Genomic DNA, 8,819 nt, shown 5'->3' with positions numbered 1-8,819 from the left:
ATCTTCTGTTTGCATTGTAACTAGTCCTATTAATGAAGGCATTAAATTTGTTGGGCATAGACATGGTAATATTTATATGGTAGATTTGAATGATCTATCCAAAATAAACATGCAATGCCTAGTATCCTTGAATGTCAAGATTAAAGAGACTAGTTGGCTTTGGCATCATAGGCTTGCACATATTAGCATGCATTCACTTTCAAAACTCATTAAGAAGGAATTGGTTATTGGTTTACTCAAATTGAACTTTGAAAAAGATAGAATTTATGATGCATGCCAACTAGGTAAACAAACAAAAGTTTCATTCAAATCTAAAAATATTATTTCAACTTCTAGGCCATTAGAATTGTTGCACATGGATTTATTTGGACCTACTAGAACTACTAGTCTAGGAGGAAAATGATATGGTTTTATAATTATTGATGATTTTTCTCATTTTACATGAGTTTTCTTTTTGGCACACAAGGATGAAACTTTTCAAGTTTTCTCTAAATTTTATCGAAAAGTCACAAATGAGAAAGATTTTTCAATTTAAAATATTTGAAATGATCATAGAACCGAATTTGAAAATCAAAATTTTAAAAAGTTTTGTGATGAAAAAGAAATAGGCCATAACTTTTTGGCACCTAGGACACCCCAATAAAATGGGATAGTAGAAAGAAAAAATAGAACTTTTGAAGAAATAGCCCGTACCATGCTATATGAAAGTAACCTTCCAAGATACTTTTGGGTGGAAGCAATTAACATGGCATGTTACATATTAAATCGTGCTTTAATTAGACAAATTTTAAAGAAAACTCTCTATGAGCTTTGGAAAGGAAGAAAACCAAATATTGCATATTTTCATATTTTTGGTTGTCGATATTTTGTGTTAAACAATGGTAAAGAAAGACTAGAAAAATTTGATGTAAAATCCAATGAAGCGATCTTTCTTGGTTACTCCTCTTCTAGTAAAGCCTTTAAAGCTTTCAACAAAAGGACCTTAGTAGTAGAGGAGTCAATACATGTTGTCTTTGATGAAACTAACGATCTTCCTTCAAGGAAGAATGAAGGTTTTGATGATGCAGATCCTCTTATAGAAGGGATAAAGGAGATCACTCTAAAAGATTCAATAATTCAAGATGATGAAGAACATAAAGACAAACAGGATGAGGAAAGTGAAGAACAACAAGAACAACCTCAAGGTACAAATAATCTACCCAAAGAATGGAGGTATGATCATAATCATCCCAAGAAACTAATCATTGGTGATCCTACACATGGTGTAAGAACTCATTCTTCACTTAAAGATGCATTCAATCATTTTGCTTTTGTCTCTCATCTTGAACTTAAAACTATAGATGAAGCTGAAAAAGATTATAATTGGATTAATATAATGCAAGAAGAACTTAATCAATTTGAAAGAAATAATGTATGGACCTTAGTATCAAGACCTAAAAATTATTCAATAATTGGCACAAAATAGGTATATAGGAATAAATTGGATGAACATGAAAATGTAATAAGAAATAAAGCAAGATTGGTTGCAAAAGGTTATAATCAAGAAGAAGGAATTGATTTTGATGAGACTTTTGCACCTGTTACTAGATTAGAGGCAATTAGATTTCTACTTGCATATGCTTGCTTTATAAAATTTAAATTATTCCAAATGGATATAAAAAATATTTTTTTAAATAGATATATTGTTGAAGAAGTTTATGTAGAACAACCTTCAGATTTTGAAAATCATGCTTTTCCTAATCATGTTTTTAAATTAAATAAAGCTCTATATGGTTTGAAACAAGCACCCAGGCTTGGTATGAAAGGCTAAGCAAATTTTTATTTAATAATAATTTTTCAAGAGAAAATGTAGACACAACTCTTTTCATTAAAAGAAATCAAGATGATATATTAGTTATACAAATATATGTTGATGACATTATCTTTGGGTCTACTAATGAAACTCTTTGTCAAGATTTTGCAAAGCTCATGCAGGGAGAGTTCGAGATGAGCATGATGGGAGAACTTACATTCTTCCTCGGACTCTAAATCAAACAAACAAAGGAAGAAATCTCCATCACCCAAAGCAAGTACATAAGAGAATTACTCAAAAGATTTGGAATGGAGAACTCCAAAGCAATTGGCACACCCATGAGCCCATCATATAAGCTTGACAAGGATGAAGAAGGTAAAAGTGTAGACTTAAAATTTTATAGAGGCATGATTGGTTCTCTATTATATTTAACTACTAATAGACCTGATATTATGTTTAGTGTTTGCCTTTGTGCTCGCTTTCAATCAAATCCAAAAGAATCACACTTGAATGCAGTTAAAAGAATCCTTAGATATTTAAATGGTATACAAACTCTAGGATTATGATATTCTAAGGACTCATTAATTGACTTAATAGGATATTCAGATATCGATTTTGCTGGATGTAGATTAGATAGAAAAAGTACTAGTGGAACTTGCCAATGTCTTGGAGTTAACCTAATCTCTTGGTTTAGCAAGAAATAAAATTCGGTAGCACTATCTACGGCCAAGACCGAATACATTACAGTCGGAAGTTGTTGCACTCAAATCTTGTGGATTAAGCAACAACTCGAAGACTTTGGTATCAAACTTAATGAAACTCCCATAAGATGTGATAACACTAGTGCTATAAATCTCACTAAAAATCCAATTCAATATTCTAGGTCAAAATATATTGAAATCAGGCATCATTTCATAAGAGAATATGTCCAAAATAAAGACATAATTCTTGACTTTGTTTGTACTGAAAAATAATTGACTGACATCTTTACCAAGATCTTAAGCGAAGATAGATTTTGTGAAATTAGGAGAGAACTAGGAATCCTTGATCCATCTGCTTAAGTGTCTCTCTGATTTCAATGTATCACCACCAAACATCCTTTTAGCTTAATTCTCATCTTTTCTTTTGAGCTCAAAAGTCCAAAATTATCATTCTCATAATCAATTTTTGGGTAAACATCCTTCTCCTAATGTTTCAATTTTTTCGAAATTGTTTCATCATTTTCCTGAATTTCTCTGTGCCATGAGTCGGCCCCTAGGGTCGACCTTAGGGTAAACTTATAATAATGACTAAATCCTTCAGGCGCTCTCTTTTTGTTGGAAATCTCTCCTTGAGCCAACCCAACTCTCCGCCTTCTTCCTTCCACCAAACCAAAAGTCTACCTCTCTTCTTCCTCAAATCCAAGTTTTCTCTCAAGATCATTCTCCCACCGTCTCTTACCCTCTAAATCGCCCTCTTGGAACCAAGTTCCTCCCCTTCTCCTTCTTCATCTGGAGTGATTCAAGCTTACCCTAGACTCTACCCGTCTTCTCCAAATCGGCACATCACTTCTCCAAAATCCTTATCTTTCCACTAAAAAAAAACCCTTCATCTCTCCCTCACATTTGCTCTCCTAAGTTCCGTGCTAGTCCTGCCTATGCAAATGGCTCCTAAGATGAAGCTTCCACAGAGGAGGAAATCCATTCGTGGGTTAGAGGAAAGTGTGTGTCGAAAGAAACTAGCAACCGAGACTACTTCTGCTTCAAACCCTGCTCCTGCTTCAGCTCTAGCTACAACCCAGTCACCAATCAGTCCTAGTAAGGTACCCCTCTCCGATAGGAAAGTAGAGTCCGAAAAAAATATTGATTTCAGATTTTTTGAAAAAGAAGGGTTCACTATCGGATCAAAGATCAAGGACCCAGGTTGGAAATTTTACTACTCCTTGAAAAAAAATACATATGTTGATCTTGTCAGAGAGTTTTACCTAAACTTGGGGTACAGCAATGAAACAGTAAAATCCACAGTGAAGGGTGTAGACATTAGCCTAGATCCTGTACTTTTGGGGGAGATACTTCACTTACCATGTGAGGGGTATACCAACATGGAGCTTCCAGTTAAAGAGGAAGGAATAAATGTTATCCTAGGGAGATCCTTCACTAGAAGTCTGAACAAATTAGAGGCAAAGATTCTTTCTATTGAGATGAGACTGCTGCACCACATAGTAACTAAGTTATTTTTTCTTAGAAGTGGTAGACATGATCTTCTCTCTGGTCGAGACATCTGCATAATGCATCATGTACTTACTCAAACCCCCCTGAACCTCCCGGCATTAATGTTTGAGGCTATGAGAGAGACATTGAATAGGTCCAAGGCACACTTGCCTTTTGGTATGGCTCTCACTTTAGTATTTAGGAGATTTGGAGTTAGCTTTGAGGGGAAGGCTATAGCTAGACTATCTCACTCCGACACTATCAACCGCCATACATTGCACCGTATGAGATTTTTTAAAACTGATGGTGGTTGGACAAAAGGTGTGGAAGAGAGAGCTGAGGATAGAGCAGAGGAGGAAGGACCATCCTCACGCCTCCGTGATCACATGACAGTATCACCAGATATTCAGTTTGTTTCTGACCATGAGGCTGGCCCGTCAGAGTCTGCGAGGAAGCATACTTCAGTTCAGCAGCCGGACAGTAGAGCACATCCTTCAGAGATCAGATTGACTGATGATCAGATAGAGATGATATCTCAGCGTGTAGCTTCCATACTATCTCGTCAGTTGGGTACTTCAGCTTTTGCACAGGGATCGACATCTCATGATGTATCTGATCAGACACTGATCCCTCACATCTCTAATATTTTTCAGATGATTTCTGATCAGTCAGTACCCATTGAGCAGCTTGAGGGTTGTATATTGAGACTGACTGGCAGAGTTCTTGACTTGCAGGGGCAAGTGTTAGCTCTAGCCCATCCACAGCCGCATGAGGACATCACAGAGGTCTCAGACCTATCTGCGAAGGCAGCCAGACTGCGAGGAGTCTTAGAGAGTGGTTTTGACTTTCTGAGAAGAGAGATCAGGGGCTCTAGTGAACATGCTTCCACTCAATTCAGTGCCCTGCTACAGTCTGTTTCGAGAGCCTTGAATCTTCTGGACACCATCAGACTCTCACTCGTAGCTCAGTCCATAGCTTCTCAGCCTTCAGGATCTTCTCACCCCTCTTCTCGTGCTGGAACCTCTACCCGTGGCAGAGGCAGATGTGGTCGAGGTCGAGCTCGTGGATATGATCCTTCATCTCCTCATCCTATCTCTGATTCATCAGACTCCGATCCTTCCAACCATGCTATTTATTAGATCCTTTCTTTTTTTGTTGTCTAGGATCTATCTTGTGGGCTATGTAATGTGTTGATTGATTGACTCTTGGATAGTTTCTATCCATGTCTTTTGTACTCTAAGTTAACACTTATGTATTGAAACATCTATGTATTCAGTCATCTTTTGGATATATATATATACTTTGACTTTCAATAAATATCTCTAAATGTGATCAAATTAAATTGCTTTTAATTATGAGATTTGTGCTGTGAGATACTTGAATAGCAATATCTTTTAAATGAGCAAATTGGTATATCTTTTATGTTTGCTATATTGAGGGAGAGTAAAATAATAAGCAATAGAGAAATAAGCAATTAAAGAAGAGAGCTAAAGAAGTAAAATTGATCCCATCATAAAGCGGGAATAGAGGAAATATGTCCTTAAAAAGAGGAGTAGAGAATCTTTCTTGATGCTGTCAAAAAAGGGGAGTAGAGAATCAAAATCAAGTTTGAGAAATAAGCAATAAAGAATGAGCAAAGAATGAACAATAAGTAAATTAAATTGTTAAGCAAATGGGCACATGTGTCAAAGAATCAAAATCATCAGCTTTTATTTCCAAGCAAATGAACTTATAAGCAAATTTCAAATTTGTCTTCAAACTGCTTATGATGCATTTCGTTCAAATACTTGGCCATAATATTTAGGTGATGCATCTTCATAAATTTGAAATTCATGTTCAATACTTTATATATGCTTTTGCTCAAGTATTTTGTCATCATCAAAAAGGGAGAGATTGTTGCTCCTTGAATTGATTTTGATAATTACAAAGTATTTGAGGGGATTACTAATGATTTTGACTTGAAAAAAGATTTATTGTGTTTCAGGGGCAAAAACATAATTTTATCAAGACCTGATTCGGAAGTCTCAAGAGCAAGAACAAAAGATGTGCAATCTATTAGAGGCAATTTCAACATTTTTGAAAGTGTATTTTATAAAAAAATCAAGTTTATATTTTTGAGTCGACCCCATGAGTCGACTCATGGCTAGAAGGGCTAAACGGCAAGCAAAATTTGTTGGCTGGCACACTCTGTGAGTCGACCCCATGGGTCGACCCCTTGGCATGAGTCGACCTCTGCTGCTTTACAGGCCAAAATTACAGAACAGTCATTTTCTGCTCTTTTCCATAGAGGTCGACCCCATGAGTCGACCCATGAGCATGAGTCGACCCCTGTGACGGAAAATTTCCGCAACGGCTAGTTTTTAACCCGTTTCAATTGCATTTAATGCTCATTTAATGTGCTCTAACTGCTCTATTTCAGCTCAGATTACTCTCCACCATTATTTGAAGTTATATAAAGGGACTTAAAGGGCAGAATCAACAATAAGAAAGTGATTTGAAAAAGGATCTTCAAGCATTCATTTCAACCCTAAGCAAGAGCCCACCAAAAAGAGTTCAAGAAGCTTTTAATTCAAGTTTACCAACTCCTCAAGTGCTCATTCAAGTCTCCAACCACCTTGAGAAAATCTGAAAGAGCTTTTTTCTAATTGTGTAAAGTATATTTAAAGTTTTATTCGCTCATTAAAGGAGCTTCATCTGTATTTCTGTGCAATTAACTGTAATACTCTTTTTTGAGTTATTATTTTTATTTTGGAAGTGTTCCAAAATGTGGAAAGGTTGATCCGAACTTTGAATCGGATTATATTGGGTTGGCTTGTATCCGAAAAATAAGTGTACTAGCTTAGGATAGCTAGAGTCAGAGGTTCCGACGAGTGTATTCAAGTTGAATACCGTTTAGTGGATTTGAATTCTCAAGTAGGAGCTTGGGGAGTGGATGTAGGTGCAAGGTTGGCACCGAACCACTATAAATCTTCTTGTTTGTGTTGTGCTTACTTGCTCTCCTTTTAAATTTCTGTATCCTCTTGCATTCTTGCATCCAACTTCTACACCTTGCATAAATTACACTTCCTTACTTATCTTGCTCATTGTTAAATAATCTTCATAGTTGTAAGTTAAGTTTAAATTTTTAAAAATCTAATTCACTCTCCCTCTTGGGTTGCATAGCTGGGCAACAATAGGATGTGCATATCCAAAATGAGAATATTGAAATGAATGTACCATAATATAAAAAAATAAAATAAAAAATAAAGTCATTTTTAAAATGATAGAGATAACATTAATGGAGGATAAATTGAGAGAGACCCCATTTTGCATTATTTTAGGAGAGGCAAGAATCATTTCTTTGAGAGCTAAAAGCTCTTTTAGGTGATTTTGAGATATACAGTAAAAATTATAAGCTTTCTAGCTTCTTTGGAAGCCGAAAAAGTTATACTATATAGTAAAAATTCTAAGCTTTCTAGTTTCTCCAACTGTCAAAAAAATTCTACTTGGAAAAGTTCTAATTTGAAGTTTTTGAATGAAATTTTTACTTAGGTATATCGAGAAACCTTTTTTTTTTTGTGCAGGGGGGGAATAAAAGCTTCCATGAGGGATCTAGATTGAGTTCCAACAATGATATTTTTAAAATTAATTTAAAATATTCTTTGTCATCATATTATTTATGTTAGACTTTTTTTATTGCTATACTTATATAATAAAAAATTTTGAATTTCAATCTTATGATGATATATATGACGATGTACTTTGTTCTAATTATGTAAAGATTGTTGAACCATAAGAAAGGAAAATGAAATGAAGTCAAGCATGAAATAACTATGAGATTGATAAGTTTTTGACCATATGCAGCTCTTGGTATGAGCCACTAGCTTATTTATTTAGAATATTCTATTTTAAGATATTTAAAAATATTGAGGAATATTTCATCACTATTATATTGTAGAAATGTGGGTGAACAAAATCAAATGTGTATGCTATTATTATAATCAAAGACTACTCGATGATATTCTTATTTGGTGATACTTATAAAAAATAATTATATTATTATTATATTATTAAGCTTAAAATAAAACATAGTTTATAATTTGATAATGCTTTATAATAATAGTTTTTAATAGTATAATACATAGTATAATATGATAAGATACAATATGGTATTATCACCATTATATTATAACAACTACATCAAAATATCATATTTTTATATCATAATAATATTATAAAAAATATGATTTAAAATTTTAAAATAAATATAAAAATATTTTTTATTAAATTATTAGATTAAATATTTAAAAATCTATAAATTAGTTTTGATTAATTAGTTCATATAATTAGACAATTTAAAATACTATGGAATGTTCTTTGTTATCCACGTTCCTTGATATTAGAAACATTTTTTTGTTGTCAAATAAATATTAAAGTTTCATAGTGCTTTAAAAATATAACTATCAAATAATAAACAACTTTTTATAATAAGATCCAACTTGTGAAAGCAAGCTCTACTATTTGAAGCTTTAGAGACAAAAACTCTTCTACCAACATAAATGCTAAATGGGGCTTTAGATGATTTGAGCATGTTCAAAGTGGTTGAGGGATGTATCAGTATGGAGGAGTAGTTTGATATATGTAAAAGAAAACAAGGATAGAAGTAGGCTGAAAATCACATGGAATAGTAGTAAGAAAAGATTTGATATTCAACGTTCCTTATAGTCCTAAATCAAATAGAATGGAAGAAAAGATTTATATAGTCAACTCTAATTAGTTTGAGATTAAGATTTAGAGTGTGTTTGGTTAGCCACTAGAATCCACTACAAGAAATAGGAGATATAAGAGCGATCAAAGCT

This window comes from Elaeis guineensis, chromosome 13 (genome assembly GCF_000442705.2).
Source record: "Elaeis guineensis isolate ETL-2024a chromosome 13, EG11, whole genome shotgun sequence".
NCBI classification, from domain to species: Eukaryota; Viridiplantae; Streptophyta; class Magnoliopsida; order Arecales; family Arecaceae; genus Elaeis; species Elaeis guineensis.
The sequence above is the reverse complement of the archived record's forward strand: the minus strand, read 5'-3'. Positions refer to the sequence as shown.